The sequence below is a fragment of the Heliangelus exortis genome, chromosome 1 (assembly GCF_036169615.1).
Source record: "Heliangelus exortis chromosome 1, bHelExo1.hap1, whole genome shotgun sequence".
Taxonomy (NCBI): domain Eukaryota; kingdom Metazoa; phylum Chordata; class Aves; order Apodiformes; family Trochilidae; genus Heliangelus; species Heliangelus exortis.
The window spans coordinates 192068596-192095806 of record NC_092422.1 but is presented as its reverse complement, the minus strand read 5'-3'; the positions used below and the strand labels follow the sequence as shown (position 1 = coordinate 192095806).

The 27211-nt window shown below is 37.7% G+C and overlaps 1 long non-coding RNA gene across 1 annotated transcript in view; it reads left to right on the top strand.

Annotated features, from left to right (window-relative positions):
- LOC139791655 (uncharacterized) overlaps nucleotides 1-25544 on the top strand; it is a 49224-nt gene extending 23680 nt beyond the window's left edge. The window contains exon 2 of the long non-coding RNA XR_011723982.1: nucleotides 19126-25544. This is a non-coding gene — a long non-coding RNA (uncharacterized lncRNA). The remainder of the gene's footprint in view (nucleotides 1-19125) is intronic.
- The last annotated feature ends 1667 nt before the right edge of the window (nucleotides 25545-27211 follow it).

The following is a 27211-nucleotide window of genomic DNA, read 5'->3' as shown; positions in this document are numbered from 1 at the left end:
CCAAGATTTCACAGACAGGACCAGCTCATATGTTAAATGGGACACGTCCAGGGCACAACATGGATGCAGACTTGCAGGAGGTTTGGATTCATTAGTGCTGCAGATAACCCAGCAGTTTGTGGGGGTGGAAGGAGGATGTGGATCAGTGAGAAGGGATTCAATATTTTCTATTTGGAAAACCCCTCAAAATGGCATTTAAAGAAAATCTTCCTCCACTCTGAAGTTTCCTAGGAAATTACTGTCCCAGTCCTTATCACAGCTTATCTCTTGCACAGTGTCCTTCCAGCTCCTGCATGCCCATTCCCAATCAGACCAAGAAGCTCCTAGCTTATCACAGCCATAAGCCTTCTCCTCCTTACTCTGTGAGAGCAGATAAATGGAAAGCAGATGTGTTGCTTCCAGCATGTTAAATGAGTGAGTGCTCCCCAAATCTGCTTCTTCAGCTTTCTCTTTTATCTTCTCTTTAACACCAAGCAGCCACCACTGATAACAAGCAGATTAAAAACACTATCAGATTAACATTTTTATGTAATAAATGGTCAAGAACCTCACATTAAAAGAGTATCTTTCCTGGCATTAAACATCCTTAACTCACCCAGGAAGTCTTTATCAGCTTGAACCTGCTCTGCTCGTTGCATAATAAATCTCCGAACCCTGATTTCATCGTAAAGAAATTCTTCATGGGGACAGCAGGGACCTAAATGGATGACTGTGTTTGAAAGGAAAATCAAGCAAAAAGATTAAAGTGCTGGTCTTCTTTAGTTTAAAACTAACTCTCTGTGCTAAATCTTTTAGCTGGGGGATTTCTTGGTTGGGATGTGTTGTTCTTTGTTGTGTGAAACAGTTTTTTGATTTCTCTAGGGCAGTTCAAATTTAGCTCAGGTCAAATTTACTCCAGATAGATTATCTTTTTAATGAAATACCTCTATTTTAATTTTTTCTTTTTTTTTTTTTTCCTTAAAAACAAGGATGTCATGCACTCACCCTCTTCAGACTGCTAATACTACTACTAGTACTTTTTGTTTGTGCTCTCACTTTACCCATTTTATCCTTGACATCTTTTTTTCTGGCATCCTTTGCTTAACAATAAAATACTTCTCAGGCAAAACACTGGACTTCTGAAAAAGTGGAAAATCTGAAGAAACTACTTTGAGAAACATGGATATGGCAAATGTTCCACAGAAAATCCTGTGGAAAATGAGCAAAGGTCATTTTGAACCCTGTCAAATGGAAATACACCTGCAATGTAGCTTGGGCAGCAGCAGTCATACAAGTAAAATGTCCTAAGAACATTAATCCATTTTTCTCAGGGTAAACCCTGAAAAACTGCTGCAGCAGTTGCCACTGACTTCACTGGGGGTGAAGAGATGCATAAGAAAAAGATGCCATTTATCTATAAGCACAGCCCCAAAGAGTGAGGGCAAGGAGTGATGTTTGAGGACTGACATTTGCACAGCAGCTGCTGCACCTCCCATAGACAAATAGAGTTTCTGAATCTCTGGCATCTTTAGATAAGCACCAAAGCTACTCAATGAAAAGTGAAAAAAACCAAAACAATTCTTTCTTTCTGGTAGACTAAATAACAAATTATCTTGCTTGGAAACACTGCTTTTTCATAGTGTATCCATGTTAAAATGAAGATTTAATGAGATTATTGAAAAAAACTGTCCCAGAAACGGTTTTATATTCATTCATTTCTCTGTTGCTCTTCAATATATTCCTTGGAAACAATCTTTAGTATCCTTTAGTTATACTTTAAAGTAGGCTGGCCAGCACAGTCCCAAGTTGCTTGACTAGTGTCACTTGATAGATTAAATTTTCAATCCTGAGATTATTTTTTTTGAATATACAATGCCTCAGGAATCCAAAATTTGTTTTTGCTTCAGGGGACCATACAGCCTCTGTCTTTTTTTATAAAGCTGTACTATATTCAATCATTAATAGCTTTCCTATGAAGTGTTCTTAAAAATATGTGTAAACTCTAGCACCTCACCATCTAATAAAACCTTTTTTTTAAACTCCAGTGTTCAAAGCCCCCTTGGGGATAAAGGATAAATCTTCATTTATGAAGATGTCTCTTTTTCCATTTGGTTGAAAACTGCTTCAGTAGTCCTTGGAGAAAGCACTGTTTTTGATCGCATCCCAGATGTAATCTGAGCTGGTGCCCTAACCTTAACAGTTAAAAATAAGTAGAATTTTTATTGATGTTTTAAAGAAGCCACCATTTAGATACATGTATCAATTAGCATATTGTTCACAAGTACATCAATTAAAATGCGTAGGGATACAAAAAGAAAGATATTTTCATATTTTTAATAAAATATACACTGCTTTCATTTGTTGACAAGTAATTCCAATAGCAATGTTCCTAGGGATTGATTTTGTAGTCCATATCCACAGTGGTTAAAATGTGTCTAGTAATGTGCATCTCATATCAGCTGAAATATTGTCCTTGATTTCACTTGAAGTGGAGTAACATGATTCTGGGGGAGCAAGAAATTATCAAGTAGTAATTAGTAACACCTGCTAGAAGCTCATATTTCAGACGAAAAAGGTAAGGAGATAAGCTTCTTTTTTTTTTTTTTTTTTTTTGCAGAGAAACTTTCATCTAACCAAATCCTCAAGTACTGTGCAAACATAACTAATTGCATGAACAATGTGATGATTCACTGCAGCCAACAGAGAAGTTCAAGAACAGCTGAGGTTGAACAAAGAAGTTGCATAAAGAAAATCCAAACAAAAGGGCATGAGGCAATAATGATTCTACAGAGGAGGTTATTTTATTTTTAGTGTGAAAGGGTATTGGGGAAGGACTGGAAAGGTTAGGCATGGAGATTCCAGCAAGCAGGAGCATAGAGGCTACATGACCAGGCAGAAAGTGATGATTGAGCAGGAAGATCAAACAATAGAAGTGCTCTCAGCACCAGATGCCAATTTCCAATAAATTGAAGCATGGCATAGGGTTTTAGCCACATGACTCCTATTGACTTTAATAGGAGTCATGCAGCTAAAAAACCCTTATTGCTTGGAAAGTTGCTTATTAAAAAGCGAATACAAAAAATTAATTCAAGACAGACGGCCTATTCTGAAAGATCTGGCTTGGAAACACTATGAGTTATTCTGGCAGAGAATTTGGCCTGATAGTTGCAGTATTACCCCAGACACCTTTTTCCACTTGAAACTGTACATGTGCCTTCTCCAGCACTTGTTAATGGATAAAGAGGAATGTGAGCTCAATTGACACTTTGGTTGACTGCCAAATGGAACTTAATAGAGTTAATAGACACTAATCCAGATTTAGAATTTTTCAGGGTTTGCACAATAAATTAGTGTGGCCACTGTGTGTTTAAATACTGGTTTTAAAGAGAAAAAGTTTATATGAAAGTGTGCATCCAGACAGGTGGGAGTACCCAGGCTTATGCTATTCCCTATAAATTGTATTTCTGAAATCTGCTTAAGATGTTGCCATAGAAAGATGTTCTGTTTTTTAGCTGCAGTAACAGCAGTTGTCATTGACCAATGGATGTTGTTTCACTTCAGAATCTGAAAACAAATTTGCAGATTTTCTTAATCTCCATTTGTACTCCCACCTTGCATACCAAGCCACACAAGAGAGTTTTGAGCACAGGATTGGAAAAATGTTTTTGACTAGGATGTTACTTATCAAGAAGCATAAACAACAATTAGAGGGACAGCAAGTCTTCAAAGATACAGTTTAAAAAAATACAGATGTCTACCAGAACACCCTCAAATTATCTGCATTAGAAGATCCTCATAAGGAAAATGAGCTACCTTCATTCTTGAACATAGGATTGTCATATGTGACACCATCATTTCCAAGGTTTTTTGGGACTGACTAGAGGAAATACCCAGACTCAGATGTCTTTTGTTTCAAGGGTTGGTCTCACTTTTGTAGGACAAAAAATTCCAAAGACTAATGCATGAACTCGTTTTATCAGGAAAAGTCTCTCTACAGATAAAGCAGCCCAACATAACCTTAGCTGTTCAACATGTAGGTCTCTTATCTGCCTAATCATTTGCTTGAGGAGGGTATTATACATCAGGTGCAAAAACTATGACTGTAAAAATTGTCTGTGATACTGAGTATTCCCATACTAATATGCCCATGCCATGGCAGCAGGATTTTACAGTATGAACCTCTCCACAATGTTACCCTGTATAAACTCAAATCAAGTGCCACACTGGAATACTAATTTCTAACTTCTATAGCTCTGTAGATCTATCACACTTATCCCTTTTTTATATTTGCAAGTAACCTGCAACATAACAGATCTCTATATGGACAAAAAGTTTTTAAGTTTTCCTCTGCTTAAATGTATTTACCTCCTTGGTAGGAAGAGGTAAAGGTCAAGGCAAATCTTGCACCTTAGAATCTTCAGTTCTTAAATCAATTTTCAGTAAACAGGAATTAGGAAAAGACTACAGTGTTTCAGAAAGGGGTCAGTTTCTCCATTGAGTTTAAATTTCTTGAATGCTTTTATGAAGTATCTAAGACTATACTGAATAAAGAGATGACCTGAGAGTGTGTCCTGGTTTGAGCCAGGACAGAACCAATTTTCTTTTCAGTAATTTTACATTTCAGTTAAGGCTCTTCTAAGTAACTGGAATTTCAGAAATTGACAAAATATTTTTCAGACAGTATCTGCTTCCAGGACTGATAGTTCTCAATAGTTACAGTTTTTGCTGGAGAATGGCATGCCCTGGAGAACCGTTTATGTGCTGGAATGAAAGGGGGGAAAAGGAGTCACATTTGTGACCCCTCTGTACAAAGGAGAGGACTGCACAGGTGACCTAAAATTGATGAAACAAGTCATACTCAGTATAAAACTGACGTTCTGGCAGGACTCTGTCCATTCTTCTGCTTTTGTCCCAGTCCATGCATTCCTAAATCCAGTTCCTGCCTGCAGCTGAGTCCAGGAATCCAGTCCAGGGCATTTCCAGGGACTGCCCTGCAGCCTGGATGGTGACATGAACTTTACTGGGGGGAGCATGATATTATTTTTTTCATATATGTGTATGTACTTGTAGCTCTTTCATTATTTCCTTCTTCATCATTACTGTTTCATTAAAGCTGTGCAGTTTAGTTTCTAACCTGTCTCTCTCTCTCTTACCTCTTTACTTTCCCTTTCTGGGAAGGGAGATGGGTTAATAGAGAGCATCTGTCATCCATATAATTGCTGTCCCTGTATTAAAACTTGACAGGGTGAAAACAGTAGGACAATTCTTATGATCCCTTTCCTTGGTCATATCAATTAAATCAACAGAGTGACAAAAGAATAAATAGATATAGGTTTAGATTACATGCACATACACACATACGAGGGAGCATGTAATACTGTCCCATGTTTACAGATGAACCTGATACAAAACATCTGAGACAGGGAGCTTCAAGAGAAAGCCATGTGAAATACAGAGAAATGAGCCTTCCTGATATTGTCATGTCCAAGAAATGGATGATTCATGCATCCACCAGGATGTACTGACATTTCTACCTGCATAAATATTATAAGATGAAGGAAGTTTGTGATATAACAGTGACCCCTCAAAAAATGTGGCATGACAACTGCCTCCTTTCAAATACCACCACAAGTCTTGCCAATGTGCAAACAGTCCCTCCCATCTGGATTTCTGGCCAACTTGAGGACAGAAATAATGACCTCTGTCCATACATCTGCTATTCTCACTGCTCACTCCCATGAAGATAGGAAATTGGAGGCCACTAGAGAAGGTTTAATCTGCTTTTCTCTGTTTTCCAACCTTGCAAGTCAAGGCAGAAGGCCAACTACATAAACATTACTCACTCCTTTGTAGTGAGGTAATCGAGAGAGAGAAAGGAGGAAAGAGAAGGTGGGAGGCAAGAAAATTGAAATTTGGTTTTGAAATGGTTTCAGTAGTTGACCCCCACCAAATGCACCTTGTGGCTTGTGGTACAAATACAAAACTTACTACATTTTGTCATTAAATACAGGCCAAAGAAAGTTCCTCATTTACCTAAGTGAATGTGGTGTGTAAGTGCTTATTCTTCAATTTGCAGTTGTGATGAGAAGCCTGAAATATTTTGATTCCTCATTTAATATGGTGTCCCCAAGGGATTTCATGGTCCTCAGCATAAAGATAACTGTGTGCTTAAAAAAAAAATAAAAAAATAGGCAGACAAGAAAATATCCTAATATGTCATTCCTTGGCAGTCAAATACAGCAGAATACTTTTCTGCCTTCAGACATCTTCCTGTGTCAGTAAAAATGTAACCCCTAAAAAAAAAAAAAAGGAAGAAAAGAATCAAACCACACAAACAAAATGCTGATACCCCAGGGACAATACACTAAATACACCTGAAGTCCAGAAATATGTTAATTGCTAATCAAAGAAGAAATCACAATCCAATGGAGCAGTGATCCTCTGCAGATTTCAGCTGACACCTGCATTTAGCTTCCTTGTTTTTTTCCACCTTAATGAACATCCAGAGACTGCTCTGCTAAAGGAGCAACATGTAAGCAGTGTTGCACTGTTGCTGAAATGAAACAGAACAAGTGGCTGTATAAAAACCTTTCATTAACCACCCAAATACTGCTATGACACTTATGTTAGCAGTTTGATTATTAAAAGCTCATGTTCCTGCATTTCATGGCCATACAAATGTTATTCTATTACAGTAAAGCATTAGGAAAATAATGCCCAAAAAAAAGAAATTAATCAAACACCAGTGACTGCCCTTTTTTTGTTTCTCTTTTTCTTTGTGTGCATTATTTTAAGGAGAAATTTCTTTCAAAACTGTAGGCTGAATTGCTACTTACGTACCTAAAATCAAACAATGGAATAGAAATAAGAGTGTCCATGTGTCCTATGCACAATAGCATGGAGAACCTCAGAGCTGCGGAGCCTGAAGCTCACCTTGATGTTTCCAGGACGCAAAAAAACCTGAAATCTACCCAAATAAATATAAAATAAAATAAAATCTAAAAACAGGGAAACTTCAGGGCTTTCTAGTTTGGGTTGTCACAGGTTTGTGAGTTCTGTCTCTTGTCTTTTCCAGGTCAGATAAACTCTCTGAGCATCTTTCATTCTTGACTAACACCACTTCTTCGTATTGCCTGTCCCACTCCATTCTTAGGCTGTTTGGGATTCTCGGTTGCCAGACTTCTGTGATTCCCTGGAAAGTGCAGAACCTTTTAAAACCTTGAGTGGCTCCAGATTCCCTGCTCCTTAAGCAACACACATACCTCTGCTGAAGGTGAGGATGCTGAAAGCCCAAATATCTTTGCTTTGAAGGCAATCAATGCTCTGCATCTTCCCAGAGCCACAGAAGATCTGGTCTTCTATCAGATAATGTGGAAGGAGGCCAAGCTCATTTCTGATAGAAACCTGCATTAATACAATTTTAAGGGGAAAAATACATATAAAAAAACACCAGATATTTTCTCAGAGGAACATATTAAGAAGAACTGGCATTTTTCCACAGAACTCTGCTTTGCCAGGAAATTTATGGCCGCAACAAACTATCTGAAAAAATGTCAGAACACAGCTAACAATCAAGTATTCAAAAGAAGTCTCCATTTAATGGTATAACAAAAAAAAAGGAAGCATGCAGATGTTTTGTTTATATTAAATTATCTCTATTGAAAAATGAGAGCTTTCATATTCAGATTATAGAGTATTCCTAAAAAATAATGTCAAACTTTCTCATTACAGTTGTGTCTATTTGCGTTCCTCAGGAAAAGTCCAGACTGGATAAACTCAGAGTACTTAATGTTACTGCAGTCATCTCTAAATTGCCCATGGTCTTCCCACACCTATGGTTTTTTGCTCACTTTTTATGTATTTAAAGCAACAAAAATATCAGTCTACTGTGTCATCTAGGCAGTTAAGAGAGTTGATAGCAATAGCTCAGAAGTAGATTACTGCCTCTGGAGGCTTCTCTACAGAAAACGCAGTGCAGCAATTATAGGAAAGGGAAATACCTGATTTCCATCCAAGTTGTGTAGTTAGCAAGGAATTGTACCTTTTCTTGCTGAACAAATGTCAAAAAGCTGGTCTAGATTAGCACCTTGAAGCTGATTTAATGTATACCTCTCCACAGCATTATAGGATTTGTCTTAAAAGCCAAGGTGCATTGTGTCCATGAGTCTGACTGCTGGCACATGAATCTGTACTTGTTGCATATAAGCAGATGGGGAATGCTGAAGGATCTGCTCACTGATACTTGCACAAGATCTCTGATATTTGCTTATGCAGAAGACCAATGCACACAGTGTTTTGCAGAGAAACTATGTGCTGCCCCTTGTTCTTAAAGCTCAGGTTTGGTTTGCTTTTATAATAGATATGTATTTGGTATCATATCTGAACAAGCCAACATTAGAGAATGCACCTTCACAATACATCCTCTGGGTTATTAGGCTCACTGGAGGCTTCCTCACACAGCAAAGTGGCATAACTGTTCTTCTGGGGCATCCTGGAGATGATGATGTGGGAAACTGCATGAATTATGGTATTTAAATATCATTGCTCTAATATATTGAGTCTCAGACTGCAAAGACAAGGTACAGCAAGAATGCATCACTGCTATTCCTCAATGCCAATGTGATCCATCAAAGATAAAGAATTTGTCCTCCTCCTCAGTTATAGCTTTTGCTTTTCAATTCAAGCTGGAATTGTGTTTTTGTGTTTATCTCTGCTGGTTTAAGCATTTTTGCAGCTAAGTTAGCAGACATGGGGGCCTTTTGGTTACTTCTGTTTTATGATGCCAACAGCAGTCAAGTGACTTTAAAAAATGGTTTTCACTCTAACCCCAGGTCAAATAATGTGTAGACTGAGGGGGTTGTCTTGTCAACCACTGAAAAACTGGGTGTTTCAATAAGAGACCTTGTGGACTTTTTTGGGGGTGTTCATCTAAATGTACAGATCATACACAGAACTTTAGGGAGACCCAGGCATATCACATTCAAAGACTGACAGCACAAGACTGGCCTTCCCCACCTTAGGGACTGAAAGGTATTTGGACATAGTCTACATAATTCAGTCTGTAAATTCAGGTTTCTAAAATAAGGTAAGTGATTTACTTTCCTGTGTGTTTTACAAATAGTCCATATTGCCATTAATAAGACAAGAACAAATACATTTGAAATAATATGTATCTAAACTCGGTGCTTTAAAACGCTGTCCCTGATCCACCTGAATTTTTTACCTTTAATTCGTAGGGAAAAGTAAATACTATGGAACAATTGGAAGTAATTTTATAAATTCAAACAGAGCCAGTACTGATTTATTCCATCTAGACAGCTTCCAAGTGGATAATATGGAAAAAATGGCTATGACATTCAGAGACACTGCTTGGCTCTCTGTATTTCCTTGTTAATAAAATTAACTCCCACAAAATCCTTGGTAACAGTCTCATTAACCCTATCCAAACAAGAAGAACAGTATAAGCTTATCCTGCCCACCCTCAGCCTCTTGCAAAACACTGAGATGTACTGGAACCCATTTAAAATCAACCCTAAAGCCATCCACTCCTAATGATTCAAAACTGACAGATTTATTCATATACTTCACCATCCATACTTAGCCCCTGAGGGCCTTGGAACATTTTCTTCCGAGATCCTCGGGGAATTTATGAAAATGCTAAGTTCTCTACTTAAGAGAGTTTTAGGAGTGGAATAACAAGTATGCTGTAGCTCAGGACTGAGGGACCTTGATGCAGGAGAAGATGGCATTGCACCTGCCCATATTAAAACTGGGTCTTGCCAGTATAATAAGCACCCACTTTTATGACATAAATATGCACTAAAGGACTTCTGAGGTTAAGTTATGTCAGTGCTCTTCAGACTTGCTACTGAAGGCAGGATAACATTCCTTTTTGTTGACACCAGAGCTGGGCACTCTGAAAAATATTTTATTTGTTACAGCATTTCACTCTGACTTTTTTCCTAAATATTTGATATTGATTTTGATATTTTGCAGGTGTTATATTCCAGACTTATTTGATTAAAATCAAAATTCTCTGATGTGGGTAGTAAGTTTGTACTCCAGTTCAGTAGAGACCTCCCTGATTCTTTCTTTCTGCCTAAGAGCACCTTCTTAACTTGTAAACTTATTCCTCTAAAGTCAGTACTTTGAGAAGGTATTTGCAAGAAAAATCTTAGTTGGAAATTGTAACTTAAGAACAGACGGGGCATCCAGACTGAGAGAGGAAAAGAACTAAAAACTTCTGATACACTTAGTGATTTAATTTTGGAAAGAAATCTTCTAAAACTTCTGGGTGTCAAGCAAGACAGAATAATGTCAACTAATTGGCAGTATCAGTTATGATCCAGAGACAAATGTGAAAAATCTTAAAATTATCAACAGATGTGGAAAATGCAATAGTCAAGAAAAAAGGAAAGACAGTGCAAAGAAAAACAGAGAGAAGTTCTGGCAGGGAAGATAATGTAGATGGCTTCTGAAAGATGTAGAAGAAAGTCTTGTAGAGGGAAGTCTGGTGAGAGGTTTGAAGCCAGCCCTCACATTATTTGTACAGTAGTAATAAATAAATCAGTTTTCATAGATAAAGCAGAATCTGAGACAGACAGAAAATTTTTTCATTTGTTTTAAGGAGTACATAAGGTGGATTTTAAGAAGTGCTACATCTCTGCTAAATCAGGAAACTACATACAGTTGGGCCTTCCCTTTTGCATTTTTCTTTTAGATCATGAATAACAGAATGTTGTAAAACCAAGCAAAGGTTTTATTCCTGAGAGTCTGAACTTTTTAGGGAAAAGGCATCCACAGTAACATTCTAAATTCTCAACTGAATATATATATATATAGTATATATATATAATATATAAATTCTCATTCTCAACTAAATATATAGAACTACTATGTAGAGACATCCATTCCAACTAATCACACAAGGACCTCTTCTGTCATCAGTAAAAAAAATCAGGCATTTCTAGGGTGTGAATTATCTTAGGTATCTACTGCAGGATGAGATTGTTTCAGTGAGGCAGCTGTTTTCTCCCTTGACTAAACTGACATTCTAGAATGTTTCTTTACATTGGAAGCCTGTGTTGTAAATATCCACATTTCTTTGAATGAATTTCACACAGAGGAAGTATTTTATAGTAGCAAGTGTTTACAAAGCTGTGCTGTTCAAGCCAAAAAAAAGTTTTTGCTTTCAAGGTTTTTGAACCACTAGTGGTAAGAGGCCTCTGTCTCTACTCTCTATTCATGCCTGCTTATGTAGGACCTGTAGTTTCATCCCTCTTTTCTGTCATGGGATGGGAGACAATTGCTATAAAAATTGCTGAGCAACCTGATCTTGTTGAACATGTCCCTGCTCATTGAAGGGAGAGTGGACCAGATGGACTTTAAAAGTCCCTTCCAGCCTAAACTGTTCTATGATTCTGGGAAAATGTTGATCTTTAAACTGAGCTTTGCCAGAGATCAATCCATCTGAATCCTTTGGAGCACTAGACTGAATTCTTGCATCCTTTGGAAAGTCGTGGAGTTGAAACACTAAGAGATGCTTGAGGATTCACTTTTTTAGGAAACTGACCTATGGAAAGCATAAGAAAAAAATCAAGGATAGGCATCTAGCTTAGACAGGATAGTTCAAAGTTCCTTTAAGATCTAAAATGAATAAGACAAACAAAAGATCACCTAGGCATTGAAAGGGTGCTAGAAAGAACCTGAATTTCATTGGTTTTAATATAATGCAGTGATATCTACAGGAAATTTTAATCAATGTATTGGGCATTCCTGATCATGGTATTTAACTATTAAATACAGTAAGCACTGAAGCTGGCAGAATCATGTTCTAAAGCAGATAATAAATTTTTTTAAAGAATTTAATTAGGCTCCAAGTTATCTTATTCTCTCTTGAAATTAAAACAAATTAAACAAAAACATTTGGTCAAAAAAGCATGTCAGCATATTTGTAATTACTGTAGCCAAATCCTGACATTCTGGATGTAGTCAGGAGACAAATTTCTGCTCGGTACAGTTATCCTTACACTTCTTTGGTAGGAAATGAACCTTCCACAGAGGGGTTATGCTGAGCAGATCAAAGTCTGACCACAGGAGCAGGGAAGGTGCATAAATTCACCTTACTTCTCACCTTTGGGTCACCACACATCAGTAGAGTTCTCTGACTGAAAGGACTAAAGGGTAAACGGGGAGAACATGGTATGGTTCCTCATGCAGATGATGTGTAGCTTTTCAAACAAGACCCACTTTATTCCTTGAAAAAAGTATCATGGAAACAGTATATTGGACTTCATTGCCTGATATAAAATTAATACAGTAAACTAGAGGTGTTAGACATTGGTTTTCCCAAGACTGTAGCATTCTTCGTAAATAAAACTGATTTAATTACATTGATGTTAACCTTGCAAAAAAACAAGACAATCTTATGGGTTAATTATACACCACTCTGGACTAAAATAATATAAACTTTTTAGAATGAGAAGAAAACTCTTGGAAAACAAAAGAGCTATCACTGAAATGAACCAAAGGCCAAGATATACTGCCTATAAATATATAAAAATGAGACAGTATTTCAAGGATTTGGCTAATTGTTTTAATGAACATAAGTGCTATATGAGTTTTCTAAAAGGGGATATCTCAAAGCTGGCAACATATTGATAGAGTGTCAGCTCATTCAAATGTGTTATTAACTGGGAAAAATGAAACCTTACTCAATGGTATTGATTCATGTAGAACTGGAATGGTGGAAGAAATTGATTTCTCAGGTGGATCGCTTTCCTCAAGGTATCTTCAGATACTCAGAAGAATATGAAAAGATTTAGCCTCTTGCCTCTCCATCAACTAACTTTGAAAAATAAGAAATTTGTGACTTCTTCCTATTGAACTTGTAGCACAGTTTTTGTCATTATAGGTACAGCTCTTTTCAGAGGAGGGCCTGAAATCTTGACTCAAAATATGTGGTTACCATGATAGCATAAAACTCACACCTTTGAAATACTCACAAACTAGAAATTTTACAATAAATGTGAATAAGAAACTATTTTATTGGTCTTTTTATCCCTTTTAAGTAACTGACATACAGAACTCAGTAGAAAAAGTTAAATTTCTAAAATAAATGTCATTTAAAAGAAAAACAAGATACAAGGCAAGATTAAAAATCTGAACAAGGCTGAAGAAAAGAAAATGATCCAAAGTTTATATTGGTTTGGGTTTTTTTTAATAAAATGCTCCTGAAATGGCTCCTGACTTCAGCTAACATCCACTGCTATTTTAGTAGTGATGCATTATGTTAGACAGGTTTTTAAAAAAAAAGTATAAATGAATCTATTTGTAGCCATTTAGATTCATCTAATCCTCAGGTTGATTGCTCATTATAATAGTTTGCTTTTCTTCTGGGTTGTATCACAAGACCAGCAGAACAAGGGAAGGGATTCTCCTCCTCTGCTTCATTTCTGTGAGACCACACCTGGAGTGCTGTGTCGAGTTCTGGAGCCCCCAGTACAGGAAGGAGATGGAGCTCTTGGAATGAGTCCAGAGAAGGCCACAGAGATGATCAGAGGGCTGCAGCACTTCTCTTATGAAGGGAGGCTGAGACAGTTGTTCAGCCTGGAGAAAAGAAAACCCGGGGAGACCTTAAACCTGCCTCCCAGTAGCTGAAGGGGATGCAGGAAATTTGGGGAGGGATTTTTTAAAAGGGCGGGGGTAATAGGATGAGGAGGAATGGTTTTAAGCAGAAAGAGGGTAGATTTAGATTAGATATTAGTAAGAGAAGGTTTCCTGTGAGGCTGGTAAGACACTGGCACAGGTTACCCTGGGAAGCTGTTGATGCCCCATTCCTGGAAGTGTTCAAAGCCAGGTTGGATGGAGCTTCATAGAATCATAGAATCCTAGGGGTTGGAAGGGACCTCGAAAGATCATCTAGTCCAACCCCCCCTGCCAGAGCAGGGCCCCCTAGAGTACATCGCCTAGGAACGTGTCCAGGCGGGTTTTGAATGTCTCCAGTGAAGGAGACTCCACAACCCCCCTGGGCAGCCTGTTCCAGGGCTCTGTCACCCTTACAGTAAAAAAATTTTTTCTGATATTCAACTTGAACCTCCTATGCTCCAATTTACACCCATTACCCCTTGTCCTATCACTGGTCACCATTGAGAAAAGCCTAACTCCATCTCCCTGACACTCACCCCTTACATATTTGAAAACATTGATGAGGTCACCCCTCAGTCTCCTTTTCTCCAAACTAAAGAGACCCAGCTCCCTCAGCTTGGAGCAACCTGGTCTAGTGCAAGGTGCTCATGCCGCAGATTTGCACCTATTGTAAGTTGTCCCTTCCAAGCCAAACCATTGTATGATTCTATGATAAGATAAACAGTCTTTATGGGGTAGCTCACTGCATTGTTCTGAATCATAATTCAAACAAACTTTCCATGCCTTCTCCTTATTAAGAAGAAAGATCAAAGGTAGTGGACCGAAGTGGCCCATCCTCAAATGGAGTGTAGCATAGGTTCTATTTATCACTTCCATTAAAAATTCTCATCTCTGGAAGATGAGGATATTGGTTCTACCATAGCAAGAAGTGTTTGGATGACACTCTCAGGAACTTGGTGTCATTCTGGGGGTGCCCTACACACGTATAGGAGTTGGAATTGGTGACTTGATGGGTCCTTTTCTACTAAGGATATTCAACTTAATCAAACTTCTGCACCTGAATATACTTCTGCCTCTGTATTTCTTTACCAACTCTTCCCTCAGACTGGTTAGGGTTCTAAGATCACAAACAAAAATCAGGTTCCAGCTGCAAAATACAACTTGCCACCCTTGCTCCTCATTTCAGTTTTGCTGGAAGCAAAAATACTGGAAAAATCCAAATTATACTTTTCAGACAGGTTCAGTTGTTTGGCTTTGTTTCCAGATCCCTCTAGTTGCATGAAGAAATTTTAAAATAAAAAGAAATATACAAATCAAAACCGGATACTTGTCCCCGGATACTTTCCAGTTTCTCTAGTGCTGCCTTTATTCAAAATAAAAAAGTACATTTCCTTGAAGCATGAAAACCTATTATTAAACAGAAGGTATCTGTGATTTCCTCATTTATATCCAATGTTAAAATTTGAGCTAATATTTAACTTTGAGTTCAAGTTTTATTGCATGGAAGCTAATCACATTCAAAATTCTTTTCTTCACCATCACCCTGATTATACAAAGATTTACATTTGTGCTTCACCTTCACCACAAGAATTATCCCACTGACTCAATGAAATAGGAAATAGGTCTTATGCTTAAATTTATGCGAATAAGTTTGGGTTTTAAAGAAAAAGAAGGATGATAGCAATAGTAACGAGCATTTATTAACATATCTTGATATCATGAAGTTGAAATTGAGATTAATTTTTGTTAGCTTTTTTTTTTTTTTTTTTTTGTTTTTTTGAATGCTGTAATCTTTTTCATTAATAGTTCTTGTCCCTAGAAGTTAGCTCACATTTTTTTGTGTTGCACTCACTCAGGGCAGCTATCATATCATAGCCAGGAACGATAATTGAATGAAGAATTGATTTTTATTGCCTGTAATAAAAAGCAGTTCTTATTACTTTTACAAATTACTCATAATTACAATTGTCTAGAGAATGCCTTATCACCCTGAGTGGAGCTGAAATAAGCTGGATGCACAATAGTACTTCGGTGTCTGTGATTTAAAACTTGTGTTCTCATTAATGGCAATGTAAATTAGCACTATGGCAAATTTAGTTCGTATCATTTTACTGGACAGATTCTAATATTGCTAGAGAAGAATTTAAAGTAGATGTGCAATGTATTTCTTAGTGGCATCATTCCTGCCAGAGCAAGATTCTGAGAGGTTTCTTTAATTATTAAGGAAGTAGCGTTGTGCATGTTACAACTCATGAACCATTTTATGTCTTTTAGAACACAAGTGCTGGAAACTCTGCAGTGTTATAACCAGGTATCAGATTTGTTACATTGCAGACGTGCAAAGCTAGTTTTAGCTTTCAGATCATTCTGACTAAGTTCAGCAGATACATATTGAATGACCTTTCCTAAAGTCTTGTCTTTAAATTTCACAGAAAAGCAGCAGTAAGATGACAAAGATTGCACCTGACACATCTGAATTTTTTCTTGTTTATCATACAGTAAGGCTAACAGAGAATAGATCTAGCTTTTTTCCTGCTTTTTTTAACTCTGGATCACTTTCATGTACTTGATCTTTTACAAAATAGAGTAGGAAAAACTAGAATTAGTCACAACCTGCTTCACCTCCCTAAAGAAAATGGATTGCTAAAAATTCCCTCAGCACTCAGTCTTCGTTAACTTCTAACACATAGTTTTGTGCCTTGTTTAAATGTGTCATTCTGGTAAATCAAGGTATTGATCTCACTTGACTATACAGAAAGTATCTTTCAAGAAGAAGACCAGTTTGAGGAGAGACTCTTATACTTCTGCTGCTGTGACCTGTTGTACGGATGATGAAACCTGGCCTCCCCTTGTTAGATGGTGTGAGCAGAAATGAGAGTTAATTTTCTGAGAACTGCTTTAAATTAGATTTGCAAATTTTGTTCATGCTATACTTTATATTAAATCACTCATTTAAAACTTACTACCTCTAAGGCAAATATTTATGTTAGACGGTACTGTGCAAACCGGGATTCATGATTATTTTTTACCAATCAACAAGTCTTAATAATTTAATTCACTATAACCTGCCAAAGGATATAATCAGCAATTTAAAAAACAGTTCATACATTAAGCTTGCAGACCACATATCCAGACATATCCTAACATACCATGCCACACAAACAGGCAGTTTATGTAGGTATGTGCTGGGCTTCTGCTGTTACTCAATGCTACAATTAAATTATCAATTTTTTATTAATGTAGATGGTATTTGTAATGCTCTTTGCCTCAGGCATTCTACTGAATGCCTTTCATTCATTTCTTGTGTTTGCCAGTAAAAGCCCCAGTTTAGAGCAACCAAAAGATCTTAAAATAAAACCAAAACCTTCTTAAGGTTTCTCTCAGGAAGTCTTACTTGAAATTTCAGTGAAGAAAAACATACTTAGACCTACTTAATAAAATCTTGAACTTGTCATTTCACCCTCAACAGGAGCATTTTTGGCTTCTAACATTAAAGAGAGTAAAATATAAACTTGGGGAGGACAGTTCTTCTAGTTCACTTTGTCTCAGAGGAGATGATCTGCTCCCTTGCTGGATTCAGCAGACTGCTGTAGTCTCTAACTTCTCAGGTTTGCCATGGCAGGATCCTGCTTGGCACCCCTGATGCATAGCATAGAATATCTGAGGAGACAGCACTTCTTTGTTCCCCATGGACACATGCCACCAGGCTCTCAAGTAACATAAATCATGTTGTATGACATCATATTCCTTATATTTAAAACTTCACTGGAGTGCAGACTCCCCAGTTGTTTGCTTTCTACCTTGAGCCTGCAGTGGCCTAGGCAGGCAATTTAGGAGGAAAAGTTCTTCATGGTGGTGTCATTATGCTCAATTTCTGTCTTAACATGTCATATATGGCATATTCCTTATGGCATCATCATGAATTCTCCTACCCTATCAGTCTCCTCATTCCTGGAAACATCTACTTTTAGCAGTACTCAACTAAATTATTGAGATTTTGAAGGAAGTCTCCACCTACTCATATTGCTACAGGAGCTCATGAGGAGGGATTGAGGATGGCCCTTAGATGGAAAAACTATGGAAAAAGTCACTGAAAAATGAAACACTGCTTTGAGAAGCCATGCCAAGGCTGAGGCTTGTGACAGTGGAGCAGTGCTCAGTTCAGAAACAAAAGGTGAAGAAAGATATTCCCTTAGATAATGGACTGAGCTGTTTAGGTCTGTGAGATGTACTTCTCCTTTGCAAGATGATTTCCACAAGACACATGGATGGTAGTGCACCAGGGAATGCCTATGTGTTCACAGACTGTTGCCTGCACGACAGAGCTGAGTGAACAACAAAGTCCCAGGGCCACTTCATCAAGGGGTCCTCACCACTTCTCAGGCTCAGTCCACTTCCAAGCTCAGACCTGGTGACATCATCCAAGACATGAGCTTCCCAGATCTCTCCAGGCACAGCCAGACCCCTTCCACAATCCAAAAGCTGGCCTCTGGTGAGTACATTTCTGGTGGAGGGGACATGGAGAGGGGGAATGTGAGTGGGGGGCACATGGATCCTGCCAAGGGACCAGATAATGCACGTGGCACTCTGGGTATGACAACCGCAACAACAGCATATCATGGATCCTTTTTTTGCCTTAAAACTTCCCACTATGACTTCAAGGACTTCAACAACTTTCTCTGGTCTTCTAACTTCATAAAAGCAGAAACTACTTTTATTTAGACAGCAAAGGTGTGTAAACACCAGCCAGATGGAAGCTCTCCAAGCAAGCAGTTTTGTCATGACCAGAAGTGTTGTAGCTCAACTTTGCTAACCCCACATACTTCAGTGTTTGTGCCTGGAAAAAATCTGATCATCTCTGACCTAAGCAGACAACCTCAGCCTGCAGTGTCCTCCTGTCTATACCTCTCCCAACATCAAATGGATTTCTAAGCTGGTGCACTTGTTTCTGTCCACCAGCAAACCTAAGCAATGGAAATCTGAGTTCCAAAAGACCGAGAAGTTAATTAGCTGCAGGATTAGATCATTAAGCAGTGATACATGCCATCAGCTGTTCTTTTTCACCTCATTTTCTCAACTTTCTATCTGGACTCCACTCATGTACCTCACCCAGCTCATCACATCCCATTTTTTGCTGACATTCTGAAGCCTGATATCAAGCAGGTCTAGTAGGAGCTCATCCCCCATTTCACTCCACCATTCTCTGCACCATCTCCAGTAGCATAACCTATAGATTACAAAAATGCAAAAAGTTCTTGGCCATTTTTACTAGACTTTTAGACATTTTACTTGTAGTTTTCTGATGATCTGCTCTTTGTAAGATCTCCAAGATAACATAATCAGGTTTGGGCTCCAGATGCAAAGATGCAAAATCTGACCTGTGGGTAGAAGTCTCAGTAGTCTGGTCCATTTCTGCATATTGATGCCTTTTAGTATCGTCTGTCTTCCTGATCATGCAAAGCAATGACATAGCTCTTTGGTTTTTTTCTTTTCTCACAGACACACAAAAAAGAGAGGCATTGAGCAAAGGTCTTTTCACCATGCAATTTCCAAACAAATCCTACCCATTCCAGTGGACAAGAGAAGAGATGGCAGAGAAACTGGAAGAAAACTAGAGGACTGAAGTGAAAGCCTGGATCCAGCAGGACTGTGAGGATCAACCTATAGTCAGCTGAGAACAAGCTGGGCTCTACCTGAAATTCTTGACCTATAAGTGTAGGTTGAAAAAAAGACAGAAAGGCAACTCTTATGGGATGCCTTTTTAAGTGCTGGACAGTATCAGAGCTGCTACAAGCACCCAGTATAGTAGGAGGCAAAGCCCAAAAACCCTGCAGAAACTTCTCCTCTGGAACTTCTGTCAATATTTAGGGCTATATCTTAAATCACTAGAAAACCTGGAGTAGTCTGACTCCTCTTTCAATGACTGTGATGGGTAGGGACAACATGTAAGTTCTCTGAAACAGGCCACGTGAGAGCTGTTATTTTTTTCCTCAGTGATATAATACCTCTGCAAGCATAATCGTTCTTTCTTCTTAATATTCTCATATTAAGCTAATTGATCAACATTTTCTTTTTATGAAAAAAAAAAATAAATGTTTCAGCTGTTGAATTTGTCTGCAGTCACTTAACTCTCTACTTTTCTGGATCATATTAAATTTTCATTCCCTTTGGACTTCCTTGATAACTAGAAAACAGATCAGAAGCTGTCCTACTTCAGTGAAATAGAGGAATTATGGTTGTTAACAATATATATATATATATCTTTATATTCTTTTACTTCCTTTGCATTTTTCTATTCTTATGTTTTGAGGAAAACACTTAATCACTGCAAGACTTGAGCAATGAAAGTAAAAATACTTTCTCGACTTTCAGGTTCTTGTTGTCTATAAGTAATACTCAGCCTTCCACAGATGAATTTTCATCTTCTTCCTCTGCCTCTAGTCTAGTCTCTCATTTTTTCCCTAATATGACTGAGTTTCCTTTGGGGATTCCCCCAGCTCCTGTTACTACCCTCTGAAAACATTGCTCTTTCCTGTGTCAGAGCTGACTATGCTAATTCATCCATGCCCTGGTTAACTGATAAGGTAACCTGTAAGATGTCAAATTTTGCTGCTTGAGAGATGAAGTCTACAGTTTTTAAGGTTGTATGCAATGTAGGATAAGTAGCACCATACTACCCCACAATTTTTCTCTTGCCCCAATGATGGCAGTGTTTTGCATACATTGGAAGTCTTGGACAACAGAAAATTAGGCTGCAACAAGTAAATATGCCTTTTTTTTTTTTTTTCAAAATAGGCTGAACCAACTGTCAACAGAAATCAAAATTCAATAAGAATTATTCTGTCAAATTATTCATATTGTTTATCTTTTCCTTTGTCCTCACTGACCCCTTGAAGGAAAGCTTCTTCATTTAAAAAAAAAAAAAAAGAAAGAGGAAAAAAAAAAAAAAAGACTTTCCTAATATCTATCCAATTATTTTTAAATAGTGCTCTGGAATGTATTTCATGATCAGTTGTGGTTAGTGTTTTAATTAAACTTTTGCAGTATATCTGCATGAAAATATAGCCAGTGAGACAGAAAGACTATGGGAGTTGATTGACATAAGGGAACAGATTGACTTGGCATGTTAGTAAGACTCATTAATCTTCTTCAAGTACATACTGGGAAAACATGAAGTTCTCTCAACAAGCTGTTGCTAAAACGAGATTTCTGTTTGAACAGTTGGAAAAGTAATAATACAAGTGAAAGTTGCAAGCAAAGACCTTACTGAGGGGAAAGATGATGAGGTATTTTTGGGGACAGACATACATAGCCACAGTTATACTTATGACATGCTCCTGAAATCTCTCTGATCCAGATGTAACCAGTGTAAAGACCCTAATCTTTAGCAGAGGGCTCTGAATTTCCCTTTATTGGCCCTAAACTCAGCAGAATGTTTAGTACATGGCAGAATTCTTTCAAGACACATAAGTACTAAAAAGCCCAGAAAGGAGCAGCTGAAACTCTTCTCAGAAGAGTGCTTTCCACAATATAAAATAAATTTATGTACATCACAGGCTGAAAATCTAAGATGGTTTGAAAAGCTGATCACAAGGAGCCTGTGGACCTGATTTTTTCTTTTTCTTTTTTTTTTTTTTTTCATTAAATTTCCTTGAAAATATAAACAGAACCAAACTTACAGAATTGTTTGCTATCTCAAACATATGACTTAGTCCTCTTAGTTTTTTCCATTTTAAAAATGAAGAACAGTTTCTACTGATTCTGCAAATAGAACAGCCAAAGTAGAAGCTATCAAAAACACCATTAAACATCCAAAACAGCATCAGCATCTGCTTTGCATACAATATATTGTAAAAAGAAATTTCCTTTGATTTCTTACAGGAGAGATTTTATGTACATTCATTGTAATTGCAAAGCTTTATTTTCTAGTGTATTGTCAATTGAATGGGCATACACCATACATCTTAGGAGGTGCACAAACACATGGAAATAGTACAGACTGCAATCACTTAAGCATGGCATATGTATATTGGAGCAAAATTGGACATTGTTAATAGAGGTTTCCCGGTAACAGAATGGCTGTAATATGAATTTTTATTTACATTTGGTTTAGCAGGCATGCTCAGGGTGTCATGGTCATTTCTGAAATGTAAAGCTGACAGCTGGATACAATGAACAATAACTCTGAATCTTTCTAAGGGAGAACTCTGCTGAGTCTTCCTTGGTCCTCTTTTGGTATAGCTGTCTTTAGTCTTCACATTTTCAAATTTAGGGTTATGAATACATTTCCCCCAAGAGGGAAAATTAATTGGTATGAATTTCTGAAATCAGAAGAAAAACAAAGACATTTTCAATGAAGTTCACCAACTCTGGCTGCCTCCTTTTGGGATGTTTAGTAGGTTATCACATCTTGCACTTCAAAGACAATCAAAGGTCTTCAGCCAACTTGAGTCAGCAGGCCTGTGTTCATAGTCATTACTGAAAATCCATAGTTCCAGCTGAGCATCCAAACAGAAAAACTCATAGAAATTTGAAAAATGTTCTTCAGGCTTGCTTGCCAGTGAGAAACGGATGATACCAAATGAGTTTCTAAATAAATTTGGTTAAAACACTTTGGACAAAATTTGGCAAAATAAAGTCTACTTGATCTTAAATCTTTGAGGAGATGTACAGCTCAAGTTTTCTTTAAGTGGGTTTTACAGATTTGTAATACTTAGGAGGAGAAAAAAGAAAGCAAACAGCAAGGGTAAAAGGTTTTCTGTTTATAGACAATGGAAGAGCAAAGTGCAGATCATAGTGGAGAACTGGTTAATGACACCTTAGTGGAAGATAGCAACTGATCCCTGTTTTGTTGCCATCAGATCTTGAATAAAAGGTTAGGAGTAGAAAAAGTCAGATTTTGATCCTCTTTCTGACTAATTTGGAAGGGGTTTTCTTCTGCATTTCATGACAATGGCTAATCCCTTATGCTATGCTAGACTTCAAAATCATAAAATCATGGAAGGATTTGGGTTGAAATGGACCTTAAATATCATCTAGTTCCAACCCTTTTGCCATAGGCAAGGAGACTTTCCACTAGACCAGGTTGCTCACAGCCCCATCCAACCTGGCTTTGAACATTTCCAGGGATGGGGAATTAACAGCTTCCCAGGGCCCTACTGCCCCACCACCCTCTGAGTGAAGAATTTCTTCCTAATGTCTACTGAAGATGAGAGTGGAAGGTATTAAAGTTGCTTAAAGAATCACCAAGAAAGATATCAGGAAAAGGTGATTTTTAATATAGATTTATGAAAAAGTGACTTAACAGAATTCAGTGGCAAGGTTCACTTTATTACTTACTATGAAGAAGGGACAGATAGAGGTTGGGAATGAATGGGAGTGATTTACAAGGGCATCAAGGGCACTGATTAATACAGGGATATGGGAAACTGAGCCAGGGACAGGTTGCAGTGATTTCAAGAGGAATTAGGGAAAAAAGGAGGAGGAGGTTTAGATTTGATATGTGGAAAAAATTCTTCACCAAAAGGGTTGTCAAGCATCGGAAAAGGCTGGACAGAGTAGTGGTTGAGACACCATCCCCTTAAAAACCATGTCAGTGTGGCCCATAGGGACCTGGTTTAGTAATGGACTTGATAGTGTGTGGTTAACAGCTGGATTTGATGATCATAAATGTCTCTTCCAACAGAAACAATTCTATGATTCTACAGTTCTATAAACCCAAAGGCAAAAGGCCACCAGAGAAAGAAGCTCCCAAATGATGTGTATTTCCTACTAAGACCATTTCAGAACCTGAAATAAATAAGGATAAGAGATGCACAAGTATTGTCATTCAAATCCTTCAGGACAGCAGTTGACAATGATACCAATCAGTAAAAGTAATATTAAAACCAATTAAAATAGTATTCATATCTAGGGCACCTGGTGCTGTTAATCCAGCCAAATTAGTTTCAGAAGCACCAAAGCTGCTTATGCAAAAGCAGTTATCTGAGAAACTGCTGTTGAGTTCTTATACCATTTTCATAGAGATTGACAGTAGAGGCTCTTATGTTAATTCAGAAAATGCACAGTAATAGTTTAGTTATTACCAAATATTTCCTGTATTGCTAATTACATAGAACATTTTGAATAAATTATTCGTACACAGTTTAACCTTTTTTAAAACAAATGTTTTTAATCTGTTGTGTGCAGTCTCTTCTTTGTTCAAGCACATACTCCCAGAGTAAATAATACTGATGCGAATAACTATCATGGGCTATTTTGAGGGGAGAATACTTCACATATCTATTTCTTCCCTTAGTTTTGGGGGTTGGCTGGGCTAGACTGTAGCACAGACTAAGCAATAAGTAGATTCAGCAATAAAATGGACTATAAATTAATCAAAAGTTGTCTCTGTCACAATGATGGATCATGTACAGTCAAAGATCTGACATGTTACAGGTTAGAAGGGACTATTCCTCCACCTTACTTGCTCTATTTTTCAAAATTCATATGGCAGTTTGCCTAGAAATTCTCTAAACCATTGGTTGGTAGGCTTGGCAAGTCTGTTTTCACTTGACATTTGAATGGTAGTTGGGGTATTATGAAAAGCTGACTAACTGTCTAGGTGCTGAGCACTTTAGCAATGCAGTACAAATTATCTTACAGGCTTACCAATGATTTATATGTGTTTTTCCTAGTGTTCTGAGTTTTGCTAAGATTAGACTTTCAGTTATTATTTATTTCCACATCTCTGCAAAGATAAAGAGTGAATTATTCATTTCTGTGTCACAGACTCATACGGTTGGGAGGGATCTCAGAGGCCATCTCGTCCATCCCCTTGTGCTAAGAGGAATCAACAGCAGATGTGTTAGTCCTGACAGATGCTTGTTTAAGGTCTTCTTATAGATTTCCAGTGATGGAATCATCACAACTTGCCAGACAGGCTGCTTGATGTTTCCCTGTCCACATTGTTCAAAATAGGGCCTGTTTGGTTGGCTGTTGTTTTGTTTGATTTTCTCTGGAGTTCTTGCTTTGATTGAAACCCTCTGGCACTGGCCTGAGGAACCTTTTGTTCCCCTTCACACTGCAGAAGTCGTTTCTGTATCTGAAGAGTGCTACCATTCCCACATTTATTAATTTCTTTCAGTTTTTTCTCAGAGACCATATTTCCTTATTCATCTGACAGTTCTCCAGCTAGACCCAAGCCCTGTGAGCACAACGTGGACACCGGGTGGGATTTCATTGTCACTGCAACTTTGTTTGTTTCTATGACGTAGATGTCTACATCTGAGCAAGTCACCATAAAGCTCATCACCTCCTGAAAATCAGCAGTGTTCAGGACACAAATGGTTTCATTACAAAGTGAATGCTGGTCAGATTAATTACGTCCCAGGTCTACACTGGGATAGACTCATTTGTGTAGGTGCAGTAGCTGTGTAGACAGCTCATCTTGCAGATGCCAGGATAAGGCAGTATGAAATCTGGAACAGTGATTTCAGAAATAATTTGGTTTGGTTATGTGCTTCTCCCATGTAGTCATCCAATAGCAGGACAGGTATTATCCCATCTGGTCTCCATCTTCCTCTTCCGAAAGGTGTGAGTCTCTTGCAACTCCTCTGTGTCATCTCTCTGTCCCATACAGAGGCCTCAAGTATGGCAGGATGTATAAAGTCACCCTACCTGCTTATCTCAGGCAACTGAATCCTTCTGTGTCTTGCAGCTTTTCCTCTTCCTTGTATTTTTCTGTGCAGCACTGACCCACTTTGAGATACTGTAAAACCCGGTTCCTTTTCCATGCAAAGTTACACAACCAATTGTTCTTCATGGTATACAAATATATGTACACAATGCTACTGTTGCTGCTGAGGTGTGGTATATTGTACATGGTTTATGTAGATCTAGATGGATGTGGCATTCTAAATAAATATACTTCTGCTACATTTGTCTTTGAACGTGAGTACATTTTAATATAACTTTCCTGAACTCTGTGTAAATTTTTTCTCCTGAACTCTAGACCTTGCTCCAGTGTCTGTTCTTCACAGTCTGGTGGCACAAAACACTTCTACAGGTCACACGAAAAAGAGTGGTGGATTGCAGAAAGCCCCTGAGGACCAGGGCACCTAGGGTCTCATCCAACCTTATTCACCTATTTCAGTTTAGACAAATCTCTTTCTTTGTTTCCCTTTTGATCTCCATCCTGTCAGATCTCTAGAATAAAGGATATCTCTTCCTTTGTGCTTCAGTCTCTGCTGGGACATCTACGTGGTATTGGAAACCAATTAATGATAATATATTATGCTTATAATAAATTTGACATTTCAGAGCGAAAAGCTACTCATTTTTCTTTCTGAGCAGCCTAGATATAGGGCCAGCTACATCCTAAACTAGGAAGACTTTTGTATCAGAGAGAGAATTTCTGGCCAGTTGAAATAATTTTTTTTTTTCTTGAGACACAATTTCCACTGCAATTGATTATTAAATAAAAAATTTAAAAATTTAAAAATAAATTAAAAAAAAAGAGTTGGGTATGATGTACCAGGGTATTTTATCAGACAACTGTAGAATTAGATGCAGATGGGACTCTTCTTAAGTTATACAGGATTTTCTTACAGATTGTTTCTCTGGATGATTTGCCAATACAGTTTAATTTCTCAAGTTTAGAGTTCATGTTGTGTCATTTCTTGTGTCTGCTTTTGCCAGATCTAAGAGCTAGGAAACATTTTCTGATATTCAGTTTACAGTTTCCTTTATTCATAGAAATGCCCCTTTAGAGCTTCGTTTTAAAGGCTTATCTATTGCATAGAAACTAAAGCACATTTCATTTTCTTGTACTTTGTATTAAATGCAGATAGCAATCTTTGCTTTTTTGTGTGTGGAGAAGATTATTATTTTTCTTTTTATCACATGGATGTCTGTAAGCAACATGTAAAATTATCTCTTCTCTTGTAGAATTACAGGCACATAGTGCTTGACTGCAAAGCTCTGTAATTTTCATGTTGTTTGTTGGGTTGTTTTTTGGTTTGGTTTTTTTTTTTTTTTTTTTTTTTTTGATACCCTGCATTTAAAGTTTCGCATCTGCAGATCTCAAGAGGATGTAAGATAAAAAGCACACAATGTTCTCAGGAAAACAAAAGAGGAGTGGGTGGCTTTAGATAAAGCAATTGCCTTGTACCTCTGACACTGATTATTTTGTTTGGTGGTGCATAAGTCTCTACAGAAGAGAGTCCATTTGGGAAAGACATCTGCACTCTGAAATTGCCCAGTACAATAGGATGCAGGTTAGTTTTTGGCTGGAGAAAGAATTCAGATAAATTCAGACAGAAATGAATGTTCAACGTTAAGCAAAAATACTCCACTCCTCAATGGATGTTAAATGATGTGTCAGGCAGCTCTAAAGCAAACCATTTAAAATGAAAAGATAGTATTGCCTCCATGTCCTGCTTGCTTATTTGAAGCATCAGTGACAAAATATGAACTGTTTCTCTAATTCTACCCAAAACAAGGCTTTGATTACCCACAGATGCCTAGCAAACTAAGCCCCAGGTATTATCACAAGTCAGACATATTTGCAACTTGAGACATAATTTACAATGAATTCATGGTCAAA